At 52.1% G+C, this 27221-nt stretch overlaps 1 protein-coding gene across 17 annotated transcripts in view; it reads right to left on the bottom strand.

The window, feature by feature from the left end:
* Positions 1 to 27221, bottom strand: part of Shank2 (SH3 and multiple ankyrin repeat domains 2) — a 534108-nt gene that overhangs the window by 234860 nt on the left and 272027 nt on the right. The window lies entirely within an intron of this gene.

The following is a 27221-nucleotide window of genomic DNA, read 5'->3' on the forward strand; positions in this document are numbered from 1 at the left end:
GGTTTGGGGAGGTTGGGGCACCAGCATCTTCAAGTAAAACCTCATCAGAGAGCTCCCCCCGCCCCTCTGCCAGGTGAGGACAGGGAGAGCTAGAGAGAGAGCTCGCCCCAGGACATGGCACCCTGGTTCTACGGCCCCTGATGGGAACCTCCAGGCTCCAGAGCTTCAGGCAATACATTTGCAGGTCCCGGACTCTGTGGCATTTTGTCACAGTAGCTGGCCTGACTCTTACTATCCTGCCTCAGACCCACAGGACACAGAGCCCTGTCCACTAGGGAGGATGACAGAGGCTGATGGTGTCCCCCGGAAGGCACAGACCTCAGCAGAGCTCCAAGTTCCCAGGTTGGGGACACATTTTGAGAACCAGGGGCTGCTTCCCCCTATGTCTGCTGGCCTGGCCCAGCCAGCCAACCCCACCAGAACCAGGGGTCCTTGAAGCCCCCAGGCCTTGGAGTCTGCGAATTCAGTCTCCCACCTGCTCTCTCCCCCATCTGCCAAGACCTAGCTCCTGAGTGTTTCATCTACACAGCTGACAGAACAGAGCCAACTCCTGCAAAGTCAGACCGAAGCCAGCTCAGGAGTCACAAGAGCAGCAGTTTTACAAATGTGGCCTGAAACTGGATTCTTTTGAAGCTGCAGGAAAGGTGGGGCCATGTTAATCACTGTCACCCTGCTAGGAGGTGGGATTCTCCTAGGATGTCAATCACCAGCATCCAGGGCCTCAGGGGACAAGCACCAAGACAGGGCGCCACGCCACGGCAGAGGGAGGCCTTTGTCAGTGCCCACAGGCTCTGGGCTGTGGGAACCAGAGCTCGGGCTCCATGCAACCTCTAGTGGAGCAAGGTGTCAGGGCTGGGGGCTTAAAGACCACACCAGGGACCACCCATCCACCTTGCCCTGAGGAGCAGCACAAGGGCCCTAAGAACAGTGGAGACACAACTCTCTCCTCAGTAACTGCCACCTGGGCAGCGTGGGGCTCTGTCTCCCCCAAATGTCCTTGGGTCCTGTGAAGTAAGTCACACTCATCTGGAGAGGAAGAGGTGGGGAAACTGGTTTAGTCCATTTTCTGTTGCTGTAACTCCACACCCAAGTGCAGGGAATTTACAGATAGAGGCCTGTGCAGCTCCTGGGTCTGGATGGGGAAGTCCAGGAGCCTAACACGAGTGCCTGCTCCAGGGGCCTCATGCTGTGTTGTCACACAGTCAAGGTGTCTCTTGGTGACAGTGATCAAGGTGTCAGCCTGAGTCTCTCTTATCAAGCCCCTGAAGCCACCATGGGGCCACCCTGTTGATGTCATCTGACCCTCACCACCTCCCAAGGGCCCTTTGTCCACACACCAAGAGCACGTGATTTGGGGATGCAAACTCCGAGACATGAACTTCCGGGAGACACATTCAAGCCTCAGCAAACTGCATCTTCCTAAGTGACATCCGTAGCCCAATCCTTGGGATCTGTGCCCACAGCCAAGTGTGACTAAGGTCACGAGGCCACAAGGGTAGCTGGTGTCCTTGTTAGGAGAGAAACTGAGACACATGGAAAGACGCAGAGATACAGGGCAAAGGGGAAGACGGTCATGTGAGGAAGGTGGCGGGAGGGATGCAGCCACCTCCAAAACCATCCACACATGACTGTGGGACTAAGTTCCCAACATGCAGACTTTTGGGGGCATAGTCACCCCAGAGCAGTCAACAGGCCACCTGGCCCTTCCTGGTGGCCACTTGGACTGAGTGGCCTGGTTTTGCCCTGGAGGAGGAGGCAACATGGACAGGTGGTGGCCTGGTTTGAGAAGCTGAAAAAGGGCAGGAGAGATGATTCTTTCCAAAGTCGTGGCTGGTGGCCAGGCCATGTCACAGGAGCACATCACCAAACCCTCGGCTCACCACATCCCCCTGGACCCATCAAGACAGCCACTCAGTTTCTCCTCCCCACTCCCCTCTGACCAGAGCCACCCGACCCTGTGGCTCTGGCCTCAAATCCCACCTCTGCCACACACTGTTGCCACACACTAAGTGACCCAGAATAAGTTACAGAACCCCTTGGGGCTTCATTTTCTTCCTGTGGAAAACAGAGAACCAACCAGCTTCAAGGGTGGGTCTAAGTTACAAATGCACCTAAAATGCTAACTTCCAGTGGAAATCTCTTACCAGTACCTACTATGTGTGGAACCACACCCTTCACTGTCCTTGAAGCAAGGCTGTGTGGTGGAAGCTATTGTTCATGTGGCACAGAAGGGGAAATCGAGGCATGGGTCAGGAGAGGTGTGGAGCAGGTCCAGGTGCTTGGCAGTACCCCCAAATACCTGGTGAGATGCCATGCTGGGTGCCCATTCTTGCCCAGGGAGCAAGAGCTGGATATTCTCGTGGCTCCTGTGTCCATGTGCTGCCTGTGGCTGCCTGGCCTGGGCTGGGTAGTGGGGACCACTGGCTGTGGTCAGCTGCACAGGGTGGGGGGCATTTGCTTTCAGGCCAGCAGCTTCCACAGGCAGCATGTGACCTGGGCAGCACTGCACACTGGCTTTGCACCTACTGGGCTACTTGTGCACACACATCAGGGACAGAGGTGTTGGGCAGAACTGTGACAGGGTCACAGCTGGGATAGGAGGGGCCAGGGAAGCCAAGGCACCTGAGTCACCCCTGGAACCCCACGGAAGCTCCAGGCTCTAGCCACATTCTCCAACGGCTGAGGCTGAGTAGCATCCACACTACTGAACTGCTTCTTAACAGGGAGGAAGGCACCAGTTATTCTGCCATGAATGATGTCACCACATTAAACTGCATGCAGGAATCAGAGCTTTGGACCCATGCAGCACATTTTCCCACCCTCTAGCCAACCACTGGGTTACTGTCAACTACTCCCCGCGCCGACTCATCCAGCCACCTCCTCATCCACCCACCTTCCCATGTACCTGTCACCCTGCACCCTCCTGTTCATCTGTCCACTTCCTGTCCATCCTCCCATCTGTCACCCCCACCTTCCTGTAACCATCTGCCTACCTACCCGCCCATCCTCCCATCTACCCATCATCTCCCACTTCCTGTCCACCCCCCACTTCCTATTTGTCCACCACTTTACCCAGCCTTGTGCTCCTCCCTCCCTCTCTTCTTCCCACCTACCCAGTGGTCACCATGCCTGTCCTGTGCCAGTGCTGTGCTGGGCAGATACTGAGGATGGAGAGAGGGCATTACCCAGAGCCCTTCTCCTGATGAAGTATCAGGTCCCAGCAAGAACAGACTGGAACATGGAAAGATGAGCCACTGAAGGAGGCCCCATGGGAACAAGACTACAATGGGCCCATTCTGACCAAGGAGGGAGAAGTCAGAGCAGGAATTAGGAGGTGTAAGAGCAGGAGTGGAAAGGAAGTGGAGGCTTCGCCTGCTCGGAGTCTGCTTCCTACTTTCTGCAAATATCTTGGGCCTGAGCTCAGTCCTGCCTTGAGGGGCACTGCCTCCCCCAGGATGGGCCTGTTACCTGGATTTGGTCAAGGGCTCCACCCACTCTCTTGCCAGTGTGATTAGGTCAGAGATGGGTGGATGATTCAAAGCACTCCAAGGAGACTCAGTCCGAAACCTTCTCTTACAACACAGAGTGGCACTGTTGTCCATATATGATGGCTGGAATAATGATCGCCAGCCTGGGCTGCTGCCGGCCACCTCCACCTGCCCTAGAATAGAGTTCATGCAGAGAGAAGAGGTGGAAAGAGCTTCCTAAGGCTCTCTGGGCACCTGGATTCAGCTGTTCCTGAAGCTATGCTTGGCATCAGCCAGGTTAGGCTTGGATTTGTCATTTGTAAAAAGAGGCCTGACTGATACAGAAGGTGCAAACTCTGATCTGCTCAGAGGTCCAGAACTCCCAAGGAGCTAAGAAACTCATAGCTTGGACCACCACTCTCCAACAGCTGGGGCTGCCAGTGCCGCACCCCACTCAGCACTCCCCCTCCCCCTCCCCCCACAGGCTGTGGCTCACGAAGTGTCACAATCCTTTCTGGAACTGCATTTTATCCTAACATCCCAAGCTGCTCCGAAATTTGAGGCGGGAAGTCTGGACAGAGCGGGCCGTTTGGAATCGGGAAGGAGGCTGTTTCATAGTATATACTGTGGCAGAGGTGGTCCAGCTGCCCACTCCAACATCTCTTCTTCATGTTGTTCCCCAAATTGGGGTGCCGAAGATGAAAGCCACAGCTCTGAGCCTCTACTGAGATTATGTCATGCTCAATAATCCAGGTGGAAGCACAGTGGACCAAATGCATGTCCCTCTACTGGAATGTAGATATGATAACTGGAGTCTTAGCAGCTACTTTGAGCCACGAGGCAGCCTATTAAGGACACTAGAACAGCAAGAAGTAAAGAGACTAGATCCTTGAAGGTTTGATGCCTCCAGACAGCTCTAGACTTCTCCATCTGTCTTCTTTAATACAAGGGAGAAATAAATTCTATCTCATTTAAGTTAGTGCTTTTCTGTCATATGTTGCTGAAATGCATCTAAGTTGACAGGGACACTGTGGCAGAACATGTCTTAGATATTCCAGCTGAGGAGGAGGAAGATGGCAGAGGAGAGAACAGGTTTCCCCATCAAGATAAGAATATCTGGATTTTTACATTAATTTGAAAGCCTCTGAGTGCCACAGCAACGTTCCCTCAAACACCCCCAGGCCCTGATTTAAGTCACAAAAATAGTTTCCACTCCTAAGCAACCATATCGAGGGCATGATCAGACACCAGGACTGGCACCTAGGAATAGATGCCCCTCGGAGTGGAGTGGAGTGCGGGCAGAGGCGCAGCGCTGCAGTCATGGCTGGGGAGGGATCGCTCTGCGCTAGGTAAGAGCTACCTGTCGATTTTCTTTTGTTTCATAACAACTCCATTTTGTCACTCTAATTTTAGTGGCAATGTTTTTGTTCCAATCAGTGATCATTTTGGAAAAGTGGGCTGCTGGAGGAGTTTTTGGCACACAAAGTGACAAGCAGTTAAACGGCAGAAGACGGGGGATTTCTAACCACATTGAATTTGCACTGTTTCAGGCTGGTTAGTGTTCCCCGGAAAATAACAAGCTCCCCCCAGATGTGGTGTCCCTTTCGTGGCTCCAACGGGTTGGAGTCTGCAGTGGGTCCACTATGCACCAGGCAGGGATCCCAGAAGGTACCAGGCAGGGCCCTCCCAGCCAGGGGAGGGGACAGGGACCCAGTTAGGGGACAGAGACACAGAGGGGAAAGTGCAGGTGGATGTGGCCTTGTGTGCTAATGCTGCCTGCAGAGAAGACGCTGGGCCAGGCAGTGGAGAAACCACTGCCTCTGCCTTCCAGCCCAGGTTCCCACCAGCCCTGGCCCCACGAGCACAGGCCCCACGAGCACAGGCCATGGGCCGCGCTCTTTAGGGTCAAGATTCTAGAATGTGGCAAAGTCTGACAGTTTCTCAGAAAGTTAAACATGGACATTCTCTTCCCAGGTGGGTGCGTAGCCAAAAGAACTACGACTGGGTAAACGGGTCTTTGCCTGCCTCACAGAGGCACCATCACAAGAGAGGGGAGGTGGCACATGTACTGATTGGCACAAGAATCGAGGGACATGATGTGACCCAGTCACATGGCAGAGTGTCACGTGGTCCTAGAAGGGTGGGACCCTGAGTAAGGGTGAGGGGTGTCAGGCACGGAAGACTGCAGGTGCCAGCCCTGTTCATATAAATGTCCAGAAGAGGACCCCGCAGTGTGGACCTGAGTCCCCTCTCTACCTGTCCATGATATTCAGGGCCATGGCCCACGGATTGACTGAATGTAGACGTTGCCTGGGACCTTGGCCCAGTGATGGGGAGCCATGAGCAAATAGGTGAAGCCCACTGTCACAAGAGAGGCAGACAAGGACAGATGGACCCAGACAAGCCAAGTCATAAGGCTGCAGAAGCTCCCTGGTACAGAGGAGTCGGGGTGGGGCTGGGGGGCCTTCTGACAGTTGGGCAGGGCGCCAGGGAAAGGGTATTTACACCTGGGAACAGCACATGTGGCAAGCCTCTGAGGCCGAGATGCAGAGTGAGGGTGCAGGAGAGGCTGGAGAAAGCCCAGGCTACCATGGAGCCTGCTCTAGCAGACAGGTCAGTGGCCGTGCGGGAAGGGCCGCTTCTGCAGTCTCTACAATCCCAGGAATCTGTGCCTCAGGCTGCAGCCTGCACACCTGGCTGACTTCCCTGCAAAGGAAGGAGGTCCCCGGGGGGCAGGTTTCCTGGCAGGTCTCACCTGTCAGCAGAGACAAGGCTGGGGGAACCTTGGGCAGTGGGCAGGTCAGACATAGAAGCAGTGGCTAGTGGTGGCTGCAGGTGAGGCTACTGAGACTCCAGCTCTGCCCATGGGTTTCTGTGATTTGAATCCTGTGTGTGTACAGCAGGGCACTGTGAGGTCCAGGGCACAGTCCTTGCTTCCCCTGTCTGTGCACCTGGTCCCTCCATTATGGTCCCCAGCAGAGGAATGGACAGTGTGGGTGCCTCCCCTGCCTTCCTTTCGCCCCTCAGCACTCTTGGACTTCCCATGATTGGATCATAGAGCCAAGTCCTGCCCTATAAATGGGATGCTCAGCCCCAAAGAGCAGTCAGCTCTGTGGCTCAGCCTATGGCTACAAAGAAGGGACCACCACCCACCTTGGGAGAGCCAGCAGGGACCCCACAGGCTGACACTGGATGGACAAGTAGAGTTTGACATCATGAAGAGCAGACAGAGCACAGGTGACCGATGGGCTACTGCTGGCCGGGCACATGCAGGAGAGAATGAACATATGCCATGCTGCACACACTCACCTGGTCATGGCCATGCAGCCCTGGCTGGGCTGCACCCTCAGTTTGCCCAATTACATGGCTCGGGGCTTGTCAGCTATGTGTGCATGGCATGGCCTGGCTACACTATTGAGTGCTGCGGGCAGCCCCTCTGTGAGCAGGAGGCAGGGAGGGTGGCCATGCCCAGTCCCCCGTGCTCAGAGGCAGGTGTCCAGGGGCCTCTTTTCTATGCCAAGATGGGAGCTGATGATGCCAGGCCGGGCCTGATGTGTGCGTCAAACTGCTGCTTGCAGATCAGCCACAGAGAGCACACATCTCTAGTCTCCCTAAGTGCTTTGGTGAGACAGCCCTGGTCCTGTAGAGGTGCCATTTTTCCTCCATGAACATACCTCGGTCCCTGAAGTCAGGACAGTGCCCTTGAGGTCCTCAAGTAAGACAGTGGTGGGGTGGGTGAATGAATAGGTGGGTGAAGGCCACTTGTGATGCCTGGCACAGCCTCCATCAGGCAGCAGGCCCCACGATGCCCTGCTCCTGGCACAAGTAGGGCAGCCCCAGTTCACTCCGCAGCCCACTGAGGAAGCTGCTGTCCTGCCTCGCTCTCAGCAGTGTCCCTGTTCCAATGATAAATGAGCGAGTCACTCTGGCAATCAGACTCCTTCTAGGACCATCCATGAGAAAAGCCAGAGATTCAGGAACAAGAACTAGGTCAGGTCATCAATGGGTTTTGTGTCTGCCAGACTCAAGGGCAGAGCTCAGCTTCACTGTGCTGGAGCTGCTCAGCCACCCGAGCTGTGTTCCATGGGCGGCCCATGCACCTGGCCAGTGGGCCCATCAGGCCTCTGAAGTCTTGTATGAAATGGTGTGCATGTATACACACATGTAGATATGTAAGCATGCTTTTGTGCACACACACATTTGCATGTGTGTAAATACACATGTGTAGCGTGTGCACGAAGCAGGAATGCACATGTGTGGTGAGCATGTGCACATGTATATTTGCATGAGCACACACATGTATGTGCAGCGTGTATTTGTGTACTCACAGGGTATGTCAGTGCCTGACTGTCTTTTGTCTGGTGCTCAGGGAGGCTGGCACTCCCTGTTCCATGGAGAGGCACTGCCAGCTGCACTGATCCTGCACACACAGGAGGCTGTGGGCATGGAGTGGGGATGGACCTCTGTCCTCTTCCCTACCTCCCACCCTGTGCCCAGTCCTTGGCGGGACTGTGCCACAGGTGTAGCCTCTGGATGACCCGTGGCAAAGGGATGGATGTCCCTGGTGTCCCAGTGGCTGAGGCAAGATGAAAGTCCTTTTTCTGGATCAGATAAAACTCTGGTCCAGGGCAGAAAGTTCTAGTCTCTGCAGTCTCCTGGATGGGCACACAGAGCTCAGCCATATGTCTTTCTCTTTGCCACGGGTGTCCCGGGAGACAAAACCACCAGCCCAGTCCTATTTCTAATAATAGGAAGTTGGAAGTTGGTAATCCACAGAGCAGCCCCGGGAAGGCCATCAAGGGTGACAGGGGACATCATCACTGCCCTATGCTTTTGCTCATCTGCTCAGTGGGAACTTGCTAAGCCAGGAAGGGGATGGTCAGGCAAAGGAGAGGTCAGCTGTCCAGCTGCATCACCATGGATACCCCAGTGGGCCCCCAAAGACCCATGTGGACAGAAGTCACTGTGCTGGAGGAGGCCAGCGTGGCTGATCACAGTGTGGTGGCCAGGAAGTTAACTTCCAGGGCCTGTCTTGTCATGAAGGTTCCCAGATGCAGTTTTGACCTACTCATCCCGTGGGAGACAATAGGACAACTGAGAACTTTGAAGGCTGTGGTACTTGTAATGGAAAGCACTGTAGAGATGGCACAAGTGATGGTGTTTCAATGTCTCAGCATCAATGAACATGGGCCTCCCTGCTCAAGGGCTACCGAGCTTGCTCACTGTGAAGACCTGCAGAGCTGCAAGTGGGGTCCATGTTTCTACCCAAGGCCACCTTGGCTCTCTCTGCATGTTGGCACACAGTCCCTAAAGGACAGGGACATAGCCAGCCCCACAGAAGGAAGGTGTGGAAACCAAAGGGGGAGAGGTGCTCGGCAGCCACAGGCCTGAGAAGCTGGCACAGAGGAGAGGAGAAGACAACTCAGTCCTTCGGTGTTTCCTGGGGAGTGTGGGTCTCCGTGGAGAAGCTCAGCAGGGCTGGCTGGCACACAGGCAGGCTGCTGTGTCAGAACCTTCTGGATGTTGGCGAAGGGCACATTTTGCATCTTGGCCAAATAAGTAAGAGATGACTTGGGGTGCATTCGTGGGAGATAATAATGCTCATGGAGCAGCTGCTGGGTTGGATGGCATTCCTGGGGGAGCTGGCAGCATTCTGCAATTATTTCACAAGACAAATGTTCTAATTCAAAGGGAAAGACCCCAGGGAGGGGCTGCAGAACTCACTTTAGGGCTACGCACATGCCCAGCCCTGACCAGAAGAGGGCAGCACTGAGCCAGACCAGCCATTGCGGTCACACAGGCCTGGGGCAGTGTGGGATGGAGGTGCACTCTCCCTGCACAGCACAGCTTGCAGGATGCGAGGCTCATCGAAGTGGTCCTGGTGTGGCCACCTGCAGGTTGCCACTGGCCCTGAGAGTTTTCTGAACAAAGCACCTTTATTTTTCAAGGTGGCTGACCTCTAGTGTCTGAAGGTGAAGGCCGTGAAGGTAAACAAGGGCAGCACACAGCGGTCTCTTATTCACAAGGATTAGGCATTTCAGGCTGGTGATAGCAGAATCTCACATAAGCATGGGGCTAAGTGACAGTGCATGCTGGCCCCTGAAGCTAAGCCCTCCTGGCCTGAGAAAATGTGTATTCCGTGTCCCCAAGTCCTCACCCCAGCACTGTGGGCCGGTCCTGTCTTTATGGAGCTGCAGAAAACTGAACCCAGTACTCCCAGTAATCCTGGAAGTGGTCAGACACCGCCCTGGACGCCAGCACAACTCTCATGCAGGGGATGGAAGTGGGGTGGCATTGCATAGTGCAGAGACACCGGGCTGCAGTTGTGAGGACACATGTCTGACAGAGACAACAGGAAGCTTTCCTGTGGTGAGGCCTTAACCGCACAGCCATTCACAGCACAACACGGAGACAGACACAGTCACAAAACGTGAGTGTGATCAGTACCTGGGCCAGGATGGCATCAGTGTCACATCTGTGACAACTTGTAACAACCACTGGCAGTGGAGTTTAGGAAGAATATTTTCAATTGATGACATCATGTCTTTTCATTGGGAAAAAAAAGCAGGATTTATAATTATAGAGGATGAGCTCAATTTTGTTTAACACACATGTATGCTCAAAAAGACTATAACCTCCACAGTGACTGTCAACAGGGGGCAGCGTGCGGCCAGCTGTCCCTTACCACATGCATGCCTGGGGTGGCCGACTGACAAGGAAGAAGGGTTTACTCTGGCTCACAGTTTCAGAGGGTTCAGCCCATGGCTGAGTGGCTCCATTTCTTTTCGGTGAGGGAGCGTATCAAGGCAGAAGTGTAACCAGGGTCCAACAGTTGCTTGGAAAGCACAGCCCCAGTGACCTAAATCCTCTCACTAGGTGCCATCTTAGAGTTGCCACCACCTCCCGATGGCACCACAGGCTGGGGAACCAGCCGTGAGCACAGTGGGCTTTGCAGGGACACTCACTCTAAACCATAACAGGATTATGAGTCATTTTTATTATTCTTTACACTTTTCCAAATGTGCTACAGGTCTACACACTAACAATGTAATAAAACACTAATTTAAAATGTGAATGCTCCTCCAAAGGAGAGACACAAATACCCAACAAGTTCATGAAATGATGTTCGTCACTGATCCCACCGAAACCATGAGACAGCACCTCACACCCACTAGGATGGCGGCAACAACAGCAAACCGGAAGATGAGGGTTGGTGAGGATGTGGTGACTTGGAAACCTCATACCCTGTTGGGAATATAAAACAGGGAAGCCATTGTGGAAAACAGTCTGGCAGTTCCTCAAAAAGTGAAACGTAGTGACCAGATCACATAGAAATTCCCCTCCCAGGTATGCACCGAGAGAAGTGAATAGGCATTCAGTAAAAACTGCACAACAGCAAAACACAAAATAGCCAAAAGGTAGAAACAACCCAAGCATCCATAACTGATGAACATATAAACAAAGTATAATGCATGCTTATGAGGGACTTTTTTTTTGGTACTGAGGATCAAACTCATGGCCTCCTGCTTCCTAGGTAGGCGCTGTGCCGCTGAGCTACATCTCCGAGCCCCTTACGAGGGACTATTACACAGCCATAAAAAGTAAACCTGGGCACGGGATTTAGCTCAGTGGTTCCGCTGCCTGCTGAGCAAGTGCAAGGACCCAAGTTCGATCCCTGGTACCAAAAAAAAAAAAAAAAAAAAGTAAACCTTATCCTGAGTGAAAGTGCCCACACCCAAGACACCACATTTTGTATAATTTCATTACATGGAGTCTCCAGAATAGGGAAATCCATAGAGACAGGAAGCAGCATAGTGGTAGTCAGGGGCTGGGGAAGATAGAAGTGATCTTTATGGGTTTCTTCTCAGGGTGATGAAATGTTCTGGAATTAGATCATGGTGATGTTTAAACAACGAGGTGAATACTCAAAAAGCCATGGAATTGTATACTTTAAAAGGGCAAATCTTTTGGCATAGGAGTTATATTTCAATTCAAGAAAAATACAAGGTGAGTACCCCACCTGATGACCCTCAGAGCATAGAAAAAGGTCACATTAGACAGGAGAGGGTTAATGGGCAAAAGTTAATTCTGCAACCCAATTGGATGGATCAATCACCATGAAGTTTCTGGAAGCTGCCGCCTTTGCCGCAGATGGGTGCAGACTCTGGGTCCACGTCTGCGGGTAGAGCCCATCCGCTGCTTCCTGGCCGGTCTCCTGGCTCCCCTGTGCCAGGTCTCCTGGGAGCCCAGCTTCTCTCTGTCCCCAGGGTTTCTACACCTGCGACCCTGCCTGGGGACAGGTAACAACAGTGCCCTCTCAGACTGGCTACGTGATTTGCTTGAGCAGGATTCTGGCCTTTTCAGATCCACATTATATATGCATGTCTTAAATTTAATCTGCAAAAGTGGAGATTTCATCGTTACCAGCATGCGGCCCCCATAAGCCAATGTTTATTCATAATCCCCGAATCTGTTTCCCATCGTCTATTTCAGAGGAGCCAAAAACAACATCTCCATTCAGTAGCAGAACACCATATGACAGCTTTCACTTTCCAAAATGAGCCGCAGCACACTCTGGGGTGGGGAGCGGCCCTGGCTTTGTCTTTGCCCCAGCTACAAGGGGGCTCCTGGCCCTGACTCACCATCCCCAAACTGGGTATCCTGGTGCCAAGGAGGGACCTCAGGCTCATCCTTGCCAGATTCCATCTGCTAGACAGCTCATCACAAGTGGCACCTGCACACAGAGCAGCCTTCTTCTCCCTTCTCGGTTGATGACATCATTGGCCTCTAGAGCACTCGAGAATGCAGACACTCGTGACATAGAAAAGGGACAGGTCGGCCACCTTTCCCAAGCAGGATGCCCAGCTCCCACACCATTTCTGTGGCTTGTCAGAGGCAGAGTAAAGCCTGCAAGCTGGATTCAGAGGCAGGGCAGGCACACATGGTGTGAGGCAACTGAGGCCCTGGGGGGTGGCTTTGGGGAACTGCACCCGAACAACTCCCAGGGCAAAAGACCACAAGAGACCTGGTTGGGGGCCACAGGTGCAAAGGCTGCGTCTTGGAGTCTCAAGTGAGTGTGCCCACTGCCTTGCTGGCTACTTCCTGACTTGGCAGTTCCACTGATATCTCACAGGCATGGCGGGGTGCAGAGATTTATAGTAGGAGTGGTTGCCCAACTGCAATTGGGGCAACTTGTGAATGAGGGGTAGAGTGGGGATCAACAACCACCCAAGCAAGGCTCACCCATCCAGGCATGACTTTGTCTGTCTAGCATCCACTCATCCATCTCTCCGTCCATCATCCATCTACCTATCCACCTATGAATGCATCCATCAGTTCATCCATCCATCCATCCACCCACCAGTCTACCTATCTCTCCATCCGTCTACTTATTTATCCATCCATCCACTCACTCACTCATCCATCTATCCACAATCTTCCCAACCAGCCATCAATCACATCATCTATCCACCTACCATCCATCTCCATGGCCCTTTTCCCCACTCCAGAGCCTCCTCGATGCCCGGCACCATGTGAAGTATGGGAAACATCACGAGCCAGTTGTGCTCTCCTGTTCTCTGCTCTTGTGGAAGGCAGTGCAGCTTAATCAGTGCACCTCACTCATGTTGGTATTTACAAGTTAAAGCCCTGGTGCTTGCTCTTGGTCTCCTCTCCTTGCTCCAACATGAGGCTCCCAGCCCAAGCTCACTAAACATACCAGGAAAGCTACTTTAAGACACACGTTCCCAGGCCCCACTGCAGATACTGGTTTCACTGGGTAGAGGGACTGCGGCACCAGCATTACTCTCCAATGGCCCAGGCTTAGGACTGGGTTCTAACATTGGGCATCTGCAGATGTGGTAGGCAGGATAAGGATGGGAGAGGCAGACTATGTCAGGTGATGACCACGAGGAATTCATTCTGTCATCACGGGAGCCTTCCAGCAAATACAGCGCTGTCCTTACCATTTCACAGAGCAGGACAGGGTGGCTCAGAGAGGCCGAATAATCTGCTCAGGATGACACAGCAAGAAAATGCTAGTGGCTTCAGTGCCTGAGCCTGTGGCCTTAAATCATAAGCTGTGGATGCTGATGTTTGGCTTTTCAATGGACTTAGGGAACTGGGTCATGTCCCCAAAACACAGGATGGTCCTTGGGCAGACAAAGGTTGATGGGCTGGCAGGAAGGCATGTCAATAACAGTTTAAGGACAGAGAGGACAGTCACTGCCTTCAACTCAGACCACAACATGGCCCCGAGGAGGGGACTATGCAGTGGGAAGGGGCCAAACTGGGGTGTCATCTGCAGACAAGACTACATGGAGGAGAGCCTGCTTTAGGCCAATGACTCCACACTGCTGTGGACTGAATCGTGTTGCTTGTGTTTAGGCCTTGGCCCTCAATGTGACTGTATCTGGAGACAGAGCTGTCAGGGAAGCAGCTGAGATTAAATGAGGTCATTAAGGTAGGGCCCTGGCCTGACTGGGACTGGTGTCCCCATAAGAGCAGGAGCCATCAGGGCTGGGTGCACACAGAAGAGAGGCCACGTGAGGACACGGGGAAGGGTTGCCTGCCAGCCAGATGAGAGTCCCCACCAGGAACCAAGCCATCTGACCTTGACCTGGGATGTCTGGCCTCCAGAGCTGGAAGAAAACACACACTTGTCATTTCAGCCACTTGGGCTTGGAACTTTGCTATGGCAGTCTCAACCAACACACACAGTATCTTCCCTGCCTACTGTAAGTGGCATCCAGTGAAGCAGATAGTGCCCCCAATCCTATGAGAGCCTGGGCCATGCCCTATCCCTCCCTCTGGAACTCCTAGCCCATAGTGGCCATAGCATAAGGTGACTTTCCCTATAGAGCTGTGGACACCACATCCTGTAGCGGCAGGAAGGACAGGGTTGGTACCCAGCATTACCACGTTGCCATGGTAACCCAGAGCAGGCCATCACCACTGCTGGGAGGAGGTGGGAAAGGCCTGGGTCCCACAGCAAACCGAGAGACCAAATCCTCCTGAGGCAGCCCTGAACCAATAGACAGACGCAGCAGAACTCTATTTTGGGGGCAAAGCCAGGCATGGAAACCAGTATTTAAAACCCTGAGCAGCTGTTAAGAAACAGTGGCACATCCCCCCCAAAGCAGCTCCAAGTGTATTTTAATAAAATGGCGTAAAAGAAAGGGTGGGTGGGGAGGGGGTGCCGTATGTGCCTGCCAGGTTGTTTAACACACACGGTCATTAGCAGGCAGGACCATGAGTCCTCGCTGTTATTTTATGTTCCATTGGGGAACAGCTAGTGACTTCTTTGGAAGCTGGTTTTATTGCTTATTAATATTTTAGATTACAATTGCACTAATGGAGTCATTTGCCTGTATCTTTAAATGCTCTAAAGATAACAAAAACATTCTATTTTGGAAGACTTCCATGGCCATTGTGACGTTTTACAGAGGGCTTGGTGCACAGTGACAAGCAGAATGTCTCTTTGACAGCAGGATGCCAGCAGTTCCCTGGGGCTCCAGTCAGGGACACCCAGAACAAGTGGCAGTGGTGGGGCGAGGCGGCCAGGGCTCCTGTCCCTTCTTTGTCTCCCTGGAAAGGACTCCTACTAGTGCTGAAAGCAAGTCATGGCAACATCCCTTGTGTTCTTCAAAGAGCCTAGATGCCTTGCTTCCCCATGGAAGGGATGTCCGCAGCTTGCCATTCAAAGGCGATGCCCCCTCCTCCTGCTGGTTACAGTGCCCTGACCATCCCTGGCATCCCATTCTCCCTAGACCCCTCACGCAGGCCTGGCCATCCATACTTCCTAGGTGTACCCACCCCCAGGTAACAGTATATGGGTTCAGGGCAGGCACAGAAGTGATTCAGGTCAGTGTCATCACAGACTTTTGTTAAGCTAAGCAGCTAGCAAATAGCCATTCTCTTGTGATGCTGGAATTGGAACTATGAAAACATAAGGCTGGGGCTGCCAGGGACTAGCTGAGAGGTTAGTTAGCTAAAGAATAAAGCCAACATGGAGGAACTGGAGCCTAGAGATGGAAAGAGAATTCTCTGAGGACAGCATCTGAGCACCCAGATCCAGCTATCCCTGAAGCCAGATGACTCTAGGCATTTCGATTATGTATGCTAATAAATTCTTTTTGGCGGGATAGGAGTGGAAGGGAACTGAGGCTTTTAACATCCAACTGGAAGGGTGATAATCACTAGAACAGCCCCCCGAGTTGAGACAGGGGGAGGGAGACGTCCAAGGTCAGGAGTTTAAAGTCAAGCGTCTCCCTTCAGCCCTGTCACCAGAGAGGATCCTGAGCAGCCACAAACCCATATTTCTTCCTCCGACAAAGGCCTGAGCCTTAAATCAGGGTTAGAACCTTGAGTCACATCTCAAAGGTGCCTGAAGTGTTACAAGAATCTTTCTATTTACATATGTTGGCTGCCCTTGATGGGAACGAGGGACAAGGGGGTTCCTTTGCTCGGTGACCCAGATGTAAGTCCTCAGGCTCACAGGGATCTGGGATGCTGGACTAGCCCTTTAGTTTCTCTGACCCCCATTTCCTTATGTGCAAAGTAGAAACACTAATACTTAGTGTGTAGGGCTGTTCTAGAGACAAGAAGAACATAAGTGAAATGTCAGTGAAATCGGATCATGTCCGGGTCAGGATCTCTGCCGTGTTCCAAGACAAGCCACGTGTATGGACAGAGCCTTCTGTCCCCATGGTGCCCACCCAGGCACACACATGTGCAGTTCTCCCACCCACACAGCCCTGAGAGCCTCTGAGAGCCCTGGACATCATAACCATGCTAGGGGCCTTGTCCAGATGAGGGACCAGGGCTCAGCCACCCCCAGAGCCACAGGCTGGGTTTCCGGTTACAGTCATCTCTACACATGTATTTCTGAAATAAGCACTTTGAATCACTTAAAATGGGAAGCCTGCCACATTCCTGGCACAGACACGAGGGAGGCTTCATGATCAATTAAGCAGAAAGAAGGAAATGGGATTATGGTGGGTTAGCAGCCACAGGAGCATGTGGAAGGATTCCTGGCCCCAGGAAAAGAGCAGCAACACTCTGGGAAGAGATGCTTGCAAACATGTATCAGACCAGAAGCTTGCTGCCAGACAATACAGAGAGGGACCACAAATCAATAAGAGACAGACAGACAGCCTAAAAGAAAAGCAGGCTGAAGAACTGACGTGGTGCTTCGCTGGAGCAGAGAGGCACCTAGTGACCAACAAACATACAGGACAGGGCCAGCCTCAGAAGTGACAGTACGATCCATTATACAGTGAGTCGGCCAGCGGGGAGTGCTGCGGACACATGGGCATCACTACTGAATGGACTGAGAGTCTGTACCCCCGAATTCACACAGTGAGGCCCCGACTCCCCAATGGGATGGTATGTGGAGGTGAAGCCTTTGGGAGGTGACCAGGGTCAGATGAGAACATAAGGGTGGAGCCTCTGCGGTGGGATTAGTGCCCTTGGAAGAGACAGCAGAACACATGCGCACTTTCTTGTGTGCACTCTCCCCATTCTTGCCTCTTGCTGAAGCCTCACAGATGACAGCCACTTGCACTCCAGGAAGAGGGCTCTTGGCAGAGGACCTTGAGCTGGGACTTTCCAGCCTCCAGGCTGGGTTCCAAGTCAACCCTCTGGACAGAGTTGAAGGGCCTGAGGGAGGAGAGGACGCAGCCACCCTGAGCAAACCCCTCATGGTGTGTGAGACACCTCCTGCACATGTGCACACTGACTCCGGGGGAGAGGGCAGGAGGGTGCAGTACCTGTGACACAGCCATATCTGTGACAGCCCCTGCTGGAGACAACCCAAGTGTCACCCTGTGAAGGGGCAGAAAAATAAAATCCATGCAAACAGGGAAATGGGAGACTAGACCCACTGGCATGGCTGGCTCTGAGGGTCAAGTTATGACAGGAAGTGGGACAGCTGCCTGTTGGTTGGTTTTATGACCCAATACTGAGCTATATGACTTATGTTTTGCTATACAAAGTGCTTTGGGAGCTGTGTATTTGTTGTATTACACACACAAATTTTTTTTAAAAGTCACAGAAGAACCAAAGCAATCTTCCAACCGACTGAAAAGGCTTGGAAGGGGAAGGAGTGAGTTCAGGGTCTATCTGGCCTGCAAAGCTTCCCTGGACACCCCTTCCCTACAGGCCCTGCAGGCTTTGGAGGGAGCCCTCATGTATGGGTCCATGCCTCTACTGTAGGGGTGGGCAATGGGTCAGCTTTGCAGGACTGGGGTCCTGATAAAAGGATGAATCAGGCTCCTTTCTCCCTTACGCTATCCTGCCTACCATCTTCTGCTATGGATCACAAGAGGCCCTCCCCAGGTGCAGCCTTTCGACCTTGGACTTCCTGTCCTCCACAACTGTAGAAAATAAATCTCTGCTCTTTTTGATTATCCATCCCAGGATAGCAGCACAACACAGACTCAGATCCTGAGCAAGGACTTTGGGCTTCTCCCTCTCAGCATGTCAGGCCTGTACCCAGACCAGGGGCCAGGGCCTATGGGTTTCCCAGCTCCCACTTCCGAGAGGCTCCATGTCAGGGGTATCTGTCCTGACTCCCTTCAGGGGACAGAGAAAGTCACCTCCTGAAGGTTAACCTCTTGGAGCCAGGGACAGAAGGAGTTCATGTAGCCATAGCTGAAGGCTCCCCAGGATTCTGCACTCACAGTTCTCAGGCTTTCATGGGACATCCTAAGTGCCAACTGCAACCACAGGCACTAGGTCATAGGATACCCCTGCCTGGCTGGCCCGGATCTCTGGCCAGCCCCTGAGCCTCTGGTTGGACCCAGGCTGGGGCCTGATGGGGTGGCAAGAATGAACCCAAGAGCCTCATGTCGAATCAGGACATACCCTGTCCACACACCAGCCACCCTGAAGTTGAGGCACAAGGCTGGTTATAGGCATCAGAGTGACCAAGGGGAGGGAACCTTGCTCATCATAGCAGACCCTGGCACCAACCCTGCATGCAATGACCCTTCCCTGCTGCCTTTCTTTCCCCCATAGCCTCTTCTCCTCCTTTTCTGCCCCAGCTGATCTCCTATTTAACACGCCCACTCCCACCCCAGGCCCTCATTGTTCCCTTGGCATAAGAAAAGCAGTGTTCTGGCTGAGGTGGGAATGAGTCTGTCCTTGGGACCCAGCACTTCCTATCTCCCCAGCACTCCAGCAGCCTTACCGTGGGATGGGGAAGGGGTCAGTGGGTGTGTAGGGTCCAGAGGGTGCTTCTGAGAATGAACCCTGGATCCAGAAGGTGGCCATGAGCAGCCCTCAGGGCTGGGGAGATCTAAGTGACTCAACCTCATTTTACACCTCTCAGAGGTAGGCTTGCTTGGAGCCTGGTCACATGGAATGCACTGTGACAAAACTACACATGCAACAGGGGCTTCTGACATTGTCCTATCTGGGCCCCTGGGCTGCTGAAGCCAAAAGGGAGCTTGATTTCAATTTACCAGGGCCAAGGGAATGATCCTGTGAACACCCCACCCATCTGCTTTAGGGACCTTTTGGTTTCAGAGCAGGGGCTTGAAGAAGATGGTCTCGGCACCAGCTGGGGGCAGTGACTCGGGGACTGCCTGCAGAGGAGAGAAGGGCCACGACCAGAATCCAGTGGTGTAGAGGGCCTTACCCAGGACGCAAACTTCCTGAGTGATAATCAGGACCAGCCAGTGTTTGTGACAGTGAGGTAGCAGGGTGGGACAAGGGCAAAGACCAGGAGTGATTTTCAGGTGAGAATATAACTGGTGAGAAGGTTGCTAGGCCTCATCACTGCCTGGGAAGTAAAACGGAACTGCTGCTCTTGTGTCTGCTCTTTGCTCCTCCCTGTGGGGCTGGCTGTGGGGGCCTCACACACCCAAGCTGGCCTGTCTACTCTGTGACACCCTTGGAGGTCCCTGCCTGGGCCCCTTTAGGAATGTGGGCAGGGGATAGGGAAATCTGTTAAGCCCAGACCCAGGGCGCAGAGCAGAAGGGAGGCAGGGCAGGTGAAGGAGGGAGCAAGGCAGGGATAACCATGAATTGTCACTATTGCTCAGAGCATTGAGAGCACTGGTACTGTCACCTCCTGGTGTTGTGATCAGGACACCCAGGCCATCCACAGTGCTTCAGACACTGCCACATGTGCGTGGAGTGTGAGCTTCAGCATTCTCTCCAGTCAACCCTTGGAACATCCTGTAGGATGTAAACTGAGAATCGCTATAACCCCAATTTACAGATGAAAAAGTGGATGCATATGAAGCTAAAGGATTCTTCTCAAGGGCACCCAATGTGGATTCTTCTATACCAAGAAAAACTGAGGAAGAAGATGGCATTTCAGAACCAGAAGGGGCAGTTCAGGAGATTCCTTAAGGAAGTGAGAGGTGGGCAGGGCTGGATAGGGACAGTATTCACCTTGTGGTCTGAGAAGTAGGGGTCACCACACTGGACTGTCAGACTTGATTAGCATTCTTCTCTTATCTCCTTAAAACCTGGGTCATCCTCTCCATCATCATCTTCACCATTGTCATTACCACCTTCCTTATCTCCATGACCACCACCATCATCACCATGACCACCAGCATCACCATCATCATCATCATCACCACCATCATCACCATGACCAACAGCATCACCATCATCATCATCATCATCACCACCATCATCATCACCATGACCACCATCATCACCATGACCAACAGCATCACCATCATCATCACCACCATCATCATCACCATGACCAACAGCATCACCATCATCATCATCATCATCACCACCATCATCACCATGACCACCAGCATCACCATCATCATCACCACCATCATCATCATCATGACCAACAGCATCACCATCATCATCATCATCATCACCACCATCATCACCATGACCACCAGCATCACCATCATCATCATCACCACCACCATCATCACCATGACCAACAGCATCACCATCATCATCATCATCACCACCATCATCATCACCATGACCACCAGCATCACCATCATCATCATCACCACCATCATCATCACCATGACCAACAGCATCACCATCATCATCACCACCATCATCATCACCATGACCAACAGCATCACCATCATCATCATCATCACCACCATCATCACCATGACCAACAGCATCACTATCATCACCATCACCACCATGACCACTGTTATCACTGTTGTCATCATCGCCATCACCACTAGCAGCAGAAACATTAACAGCATTGCCACCAGAACCATCACCACCATGAACAGCATTACTGTGGTTATCACCAATGTTACCAATGCCAGAGCCACCACATCCCACCTCCCAACTCTACAGCCACCAAATTTTAATACCTCTGAGGGTGGCTGCTGCCCTGAAGACACTTGAGCCTGGCTCAGCTGTGTTATGGTTGGGTGCTGGCTTGAGTACCTAGTAGATTCACTTCTCTGTGTAGGGTGCTTTCCGTTCATCTCTGGGCCTCATGTCTAAATTGGGGGACATCACCTTGTCCCCACTTCCCCAGATTACTGTGAAGACCACATGAGCCATCTGTAAAAACCTAACTGAGAGGCAAGGTACAAGGTTTAGACAAGCTCTGCAAAGACTGCATAGTGTCATGCAACTCTACAGCATGGGGGACATGAGTGACACCAGCAGATACTCAATGAATATTGGGTAAGTTGAACACAGCTCACCTGGAGAACAGTTGCATCCTAGACACTGAACTAGTGTTGGACAGCAAGGCACGATCACTGAGGTAGCAGGCACATCATGATGAGGTCCTTTCTCCTCCCACTTGCCCTTATCAGTGAGACAGATAAGAAATCTCAAAGGACAATGGGCACCTATCACTTGTGAACTGTCACAAAACAGCAAAACCACGAGGTCATATTATTCTGCTCAGCCCTGATCCGAGGGTTAGATCTGGAGACAGGAGGTTTTAAATCTTATGACCTACTGAGGCCTGGCAGAGGCATGAGGAGGATGTTCTAGGAGGTCAAGGGGATGGTTCTGGGCATAGTGTGGTGAGGCAGGATGGCAAAGGCAGCCAACAGGCACACTGTGCTCACAGTCAACTCCTGGAGGACAAGCCATGCTGCCCACTCTGCAGAATCCATGGGGTCTGGAGGAGCGGTCTAAGAGTGTGATGCATTAAGTCACAGGGTATGAGGCCAACAGACTAGAGATGTTTCCCAGAGCCAAAGGGATGGCTGAGGTGACAACAAGAACCAGGCCAGGGGCCACCATTTGGCAAATGAAAAAGGAGAGACCCCAGCAGGGATTCTAGAAGGGACAGCGCAAGTGAAGACAGCCTGTGAACCACACAGCTTGGTTCAAATCCCTCCTTGGACACATTCAGTCATGAGATTTTGGATGCTTGTTCTGCAGGAAACCTTACAAAGTTGCTTCCTTGAGAGCCTCTGTAGCTGTCCATGGGTCCTGACTTCTGGCAGGCCCTGGCAGTGCCCATGGTTCACGGTACCCCAAGATCTCCCAGGCAGTCCATTTGGTAGCCTGAGGAATGAGGCAGGGTTTTGGTGCTAACATCTATACTGGGGTCTGGGCTGCCAGTCAGCAGGCACCACTCCCACCTCAGCAACTTCCAGGTGACTGATCCTACCTGTCTCAAAGGCTGGGGCCAGCACTGGGCTATGGTGATTCATCACATCCACCGCATCCTCTGCCCAGGGTTCACCCAGGGTCAGGCCCTCATTTCAGTAGCTAAAATCCAATGTGCTCTGGTGTTTCCTGGCCTTGTCATTTTCTCAGGGACAACTAGGCAGCCACATCATCTAGGAGGTTTCCATTTACACACAAGACACATCATGAAAACAGCAGGCGTGTGCATTTAGACTCTCAGAGCGTGACTTGTCACTGGGTGCCAAGTGATGATTTTGGAAATACTCTTAGTTTCTTATTTGAGACCCATCCTCCAGGGAATTCGTGACTTTGGTTCACTTGGTAGAGCTCTAACGAGGAAGGATCATGCCATCACTCACTCTACCCGCTTGAGCGTACAAACGAGGAAACCAACACCTTGGAAGATGGAAGGATGGGAGCAGGGGAGACGGGTGTTCTGTCCCTGTTATGGCCAGTCTTTGTCAGTCAGCCCCGGCCACGGCTCCCAGTCAGCATGTCACACACTAATCTAGGTATTGCTGGTCTACACAGAGCATTTCTGGAGTCTCCAGATCCAGTGTAACACCAGGCCTCCCTTCTATGGAAGTGAGGGACCATCTGCTGAATGCACCATCCTGCACAGGCACTGGGCAGGACAAAGAGCAGAATTCTGTCTCTGCTTTGAGGAACCTGTGGTCCAGGAGGATGGAAGGAGGGACAGGCATGTCATTAACTAGCAATTTCCAGAGCTCCTCTTCCAGGATGGAGCTTGATGCTCACTGTGCTGTGGTCATGTGCTGCTCTTTGCTGCTAGCTCCATGGCTGATGCATGCAAAGAGATGAGTTTTGTAAATCGGGCACACTGCTGTCTCTCAAGCTTGGAAAAAATAAGAACTACGGTCCTAATCTTCCCCTGACCCTTCACACACCTCATATCAAGCCTTGACACTTCAGATGAATCTCTCCAGAGTCATAAATAAGCTTTGTAACAGATGCAAACTGGAGGCAGTAGACCAGAGAATGGACCAGCGCTCTCTCTCTCTGCCTCTCTGGCTCCCGCCGACACACAATCAGTGGTGGTCACACTCCAGGATCACCACGCGAGTCACATGATGAGGAGGCTGCTCTGACATGGAATAGGCCAACATGCAGAACATCAGGAGTCACAAAGAATGGGCCCTATCCCAGTGTGGTGACTCCCTGCTTGTGCTTCCCCAGGCGCCACAGTGCGGATGCTTATATGAGATTTCCTGCCTCATTTGCTCCCCAAGGTCAGAGGGGATGCACATGGAATAGTCCACTAGGAACCCAGAAGAACCACAAACATGCAATGTAAGAAATCAGCACAAGGCTAGGGTAAGCAAGTGCTTCACACATCACAGGCCTAACTGTTCAGCTACTTGTGGAGCTGGGCTTAGCTTGTGAAGTCTGATCAACCAATACCAGGGCCACCATTTCATCTTGCTGTCAGTCCCCAGCCCCTGATGTCTGTCACTGGGCAATGAGGATGCAGCTGGTCCCATCCCCTGGCCACTTCTTTACGGGGCTGCTCATTCATTCCTTGAATTATTCACCTAGTTCATTTAATACTCATGAGTAGGAGCTGCCAGCCATGTGCTTACTTTACCATATAAAACCGTGGTGCTACAGGAAAGAAGAAGAACTTTCCAGGGTTCAGACAAGGCTGACTCTGTGTAGAAAGAGCTGGCTGGATGGAAGCATTTAAAAAATATTGTGCACCATCTTTTGGGCTCTGTGTATATACAAGGTCTGCAAGTTTACAATGTCAAAGCCACAAAAAGCACTGTGAAAGGAAAAAGTGGAAACTGGACTTCATCTAAAATTATAAAACTTTCCCCTCATTAAAAGACACAATTAGAAAATGGAAAGGCAAATCCCAGGCTAGAAAAATATATTTGCAACATATAGGTGACAAAGGACTGATGAACTGAGTATCTACAGCAAAAGAGCTGTCACAAACCAAAACGGAAAAGATAAATATTTCAATCAGAGAAGGACAAGAAAACTTTAACTGATACCTCCCTAGAGAAGCTACACATGTGGTATACAAAAGGTTCTTTCTAACAATAGTCTCAGAAAAATGCAAATCGTACCCACAATAAGATGTCACATCACACCCTTCAGTATGGCTGAGGTTAAAAGACTGATACTATCAAGTGCTGAGGAGAAGGTGGAGCATCTGGAACTCAGATCCTGCTGTAACAGTGTAAAATGGCATGGGCATCAGGAGAACCCTTTCTTATAAAGTTAAACATGGTCCCATCGTGTGATCCAGCAGTTTTCCACCTAAAGAAGTGAAACCAGATGTCCATGGAAAAACTTCTATAAAACACTCTTAGTAGCTTCGTTCACATTAATCCAAACTGAGAAGCAACCCAACTGTCCATCACCAGGAAAATGAATGCACAATTTGTGGCATTCAACACCCATGTAGAAACTGCTGCTATGCCTAACACTACAGTAGAATATCGCAGGCACTGGGTTGAATGAAAGAAGTCAGACCCAGGGTACCAGCTGTGGGGTTCATCTGTAGGAAACCAAACAGGCCAAGCTGATCTGTGGTGGCAGAAAGCAGGAAGGTGCTTGTCTCTAGGGGCTAAGGGTGGTCACTAGAGAGCATCTGGGAGAAATTCATGGGATGAGGAAGCATTGTATATGTTAATTGCAGCTGGAGATACAGCTGTATACATTTTTTTTTGGTACTGGGGATTGAACCCAGGATCTTGTGCTTGTGAGGCAGGCAGCGGAACTACTGAGCTAAATCCCTGGCCCAGCTGTATATATTTTTCAAAGTGCACTCACTTCTTCCCATAATCTGTGCACTTCACTGTATGCAAATCATACCTGTACAAGACATTAATAAAAAGATGGTTACCAAGTCAGAGTGTCAGAAAGCCTAGGGGCAAGCAGAGCTCAGGCTGCTCAGGAATCCTTCTCCCTTGGAGTCCAGCTCACATCCCACTCCTGTGAGCTCTGTGCTGTGCTGCCCTCTGCTCATGCCAGGTTGTCAGGAGGGCTTCCTCCTCTGGCCCATGGTCTCCTATGGGTCACCAGAGGTATTAGGTTCACGATTTAGCATCTGGGAATCCTTGGGACCTGTGCATGTCACCTGAATGGCAAAGGCAACTGAAGTTGCAGATGGAATCCAGGCTATTAATCAGGTTGCCTGGAGCTGGGTTATCTGGGTGGCCATCTAATCACATGGACCCTTAAGGTGGAAGAGGAGGAGGGAGGACACAGTCTGAGGTGCAATGAGAGAGTGACCTGACCCACAGCTGCTGGGCACAGAAGGGAGGATGTGGCCACAGCCAAAAGCACTGCAGCCTGTGGAAGCTGAAAAGGGAGAAAATGCCCCTCCAGTAATGGCATCTGGAAGGAACACAGCCCTGCCTGGTGGCTCCATGCCAGACTTCTGACCTCTAGAAATAGCAAGGGAATAAACCATGTTGTGTGAAGCCACTCTGCGGCAATTTGTTCCAGCTGCTAAGATCCTTAATTAAGGATTTTTCCTCAAACAACACTACTGTACTTGTTTCCACAACAAGCCACCATCCCCAAGAAGCTCCTTCCCAGGGGGCCAGGAAAACCCACAAGCTCCCATCTGGGGCATGGGGCAATGCCACGGGACGGGGGGTGCAGGCCACTCCAGCTGCCCTGCCTTTTCCTGCCCAGTCCCCCAGGAAGCCATGATTTTTCAAAGAATGGAGAGAGTAGGCGGGCCCAGTACATCCTTGTGGCCCTCCAGGGCTGCCCGTGCAGGCATGGCACAGCCAGGAATGCCCAGCCAGCACACCTAAGTCTTCCCAACAAATGACTGGAGGGGAGGTGACCAAGCATGGGTCTGAGGGTCAGGGCAGGAGAGGGATGGGGTGATGAGCCCACTGGGGTGTCCAGGTGGGGCTGGAGGGGGCTGGAGAGGAGGGAGTGAAATCACGGACGCAGTCTTGACCTTCTCAGACCTGGGAGGCTGTTTGCAGTGGGGAGACAGAGCGGACATGGGGTGAACATGTTCTGGGGGCCGGGAGTCCAGCCAGTACCCAGAGCTCGGTGTCCCTGTCAGTACATCCAGCAAAACCCACTCCTCCTGCTTGCTGACTGCCAACCCCCACCTCCCTGCCCACAGAGCACAATCCTGTCTTTTCTTTAAGGTCCAGTTTGGGACATATCCTATCTTGACACCGCACAATATAGTCTAGGGTCCGGTCCAACAGCCTCCACAGCCGGGAACTCCCAGGTTCTCAAAGAGGAAACCTGCTGGGTCCCTCTGAGAGACTGGAAGACCAGGCTGGCCTAAGGGGACATACGAGAGATGCTTCCGGCTTCACACCTCATATTTTTTCAGGTCCTTGCTGGCCCCGGTGGACCTGATCAGGGGTGAGGGATCCCCATGGAGCATCTGGACTGAGAGCCTCAAAAACCGGACAAAGGGCACATTGGAGACCACTCAGTAGCCACAGGGTCCACACAGGGAGATAGTGAGGTCAGTGACTGCAAAGAGCCCTGAGGCCACTTTTGAGGGTACACCAGCGGTTGGCCTGGAGCCCATGAAAGCCAAAGACAGACAACACATGTGACCCAAGATGCCAAGGCCTCCCTCTCCCCCAATTCTCAGATATCTACGTTGCACCATTTCATACGCATGGTCTGGTAACATCATCAAGCTGATCTTTTGCAACCCATTTCAGAACAATTCTCCGCCAGACTCTACTTGGGAGTTCTGAAAAGATTCAGGATGACTGCTTCCTGAGCTCTGCACAGCTCCCATCCTGGCTTTGGCCCAGATGCTCCTGGGAGGTGTGGCAGAGCCCCCCCGGCCCGGCAGCGAGGAGCGGCCATTTCTTGACATCCACACAGATATGGAAAAAGAAATTTAATCTACCCCCAAAGACTTTCTCTGATGCTTAGGACACATGATCCAAGTTTCCTGGGACATGTGCTGAGCAGCCTTGTAACTGAAAGCTTCCATACCAGCTCACAATGAATTTCTGCTTTGGATGAAGCCCAGTGGAATGGAACCAGCCAACCTATTTCCAGTCATCTAGAGAAGTCCTTGGTTTGCTGCCTGGTCTCCCTTGATAACTCAATGGCCAATCTTTGCTGTACAATTCCAGCCAAAATGATAGCACAGGCATGGGCTGGAGA

The sequence above is a fragment of the Heterocephalus glaber genome, unplaced genomic scaffold, assembly GCF_053883595.1.
Source record: "Heterocephalus glaber isolate CG9 unplaced genomic scaffold, H.glaber_assembly_v1.0 deba00000594, whole genome shotgun sequence".
NCBI classification, from domain to species: domain Eukaryota; kingdom Metazoa; phylum Chordata; class Mammalia; order Rodentia; family Bathyergidae; genus Heterocephalus; species Heterocephalus glaber.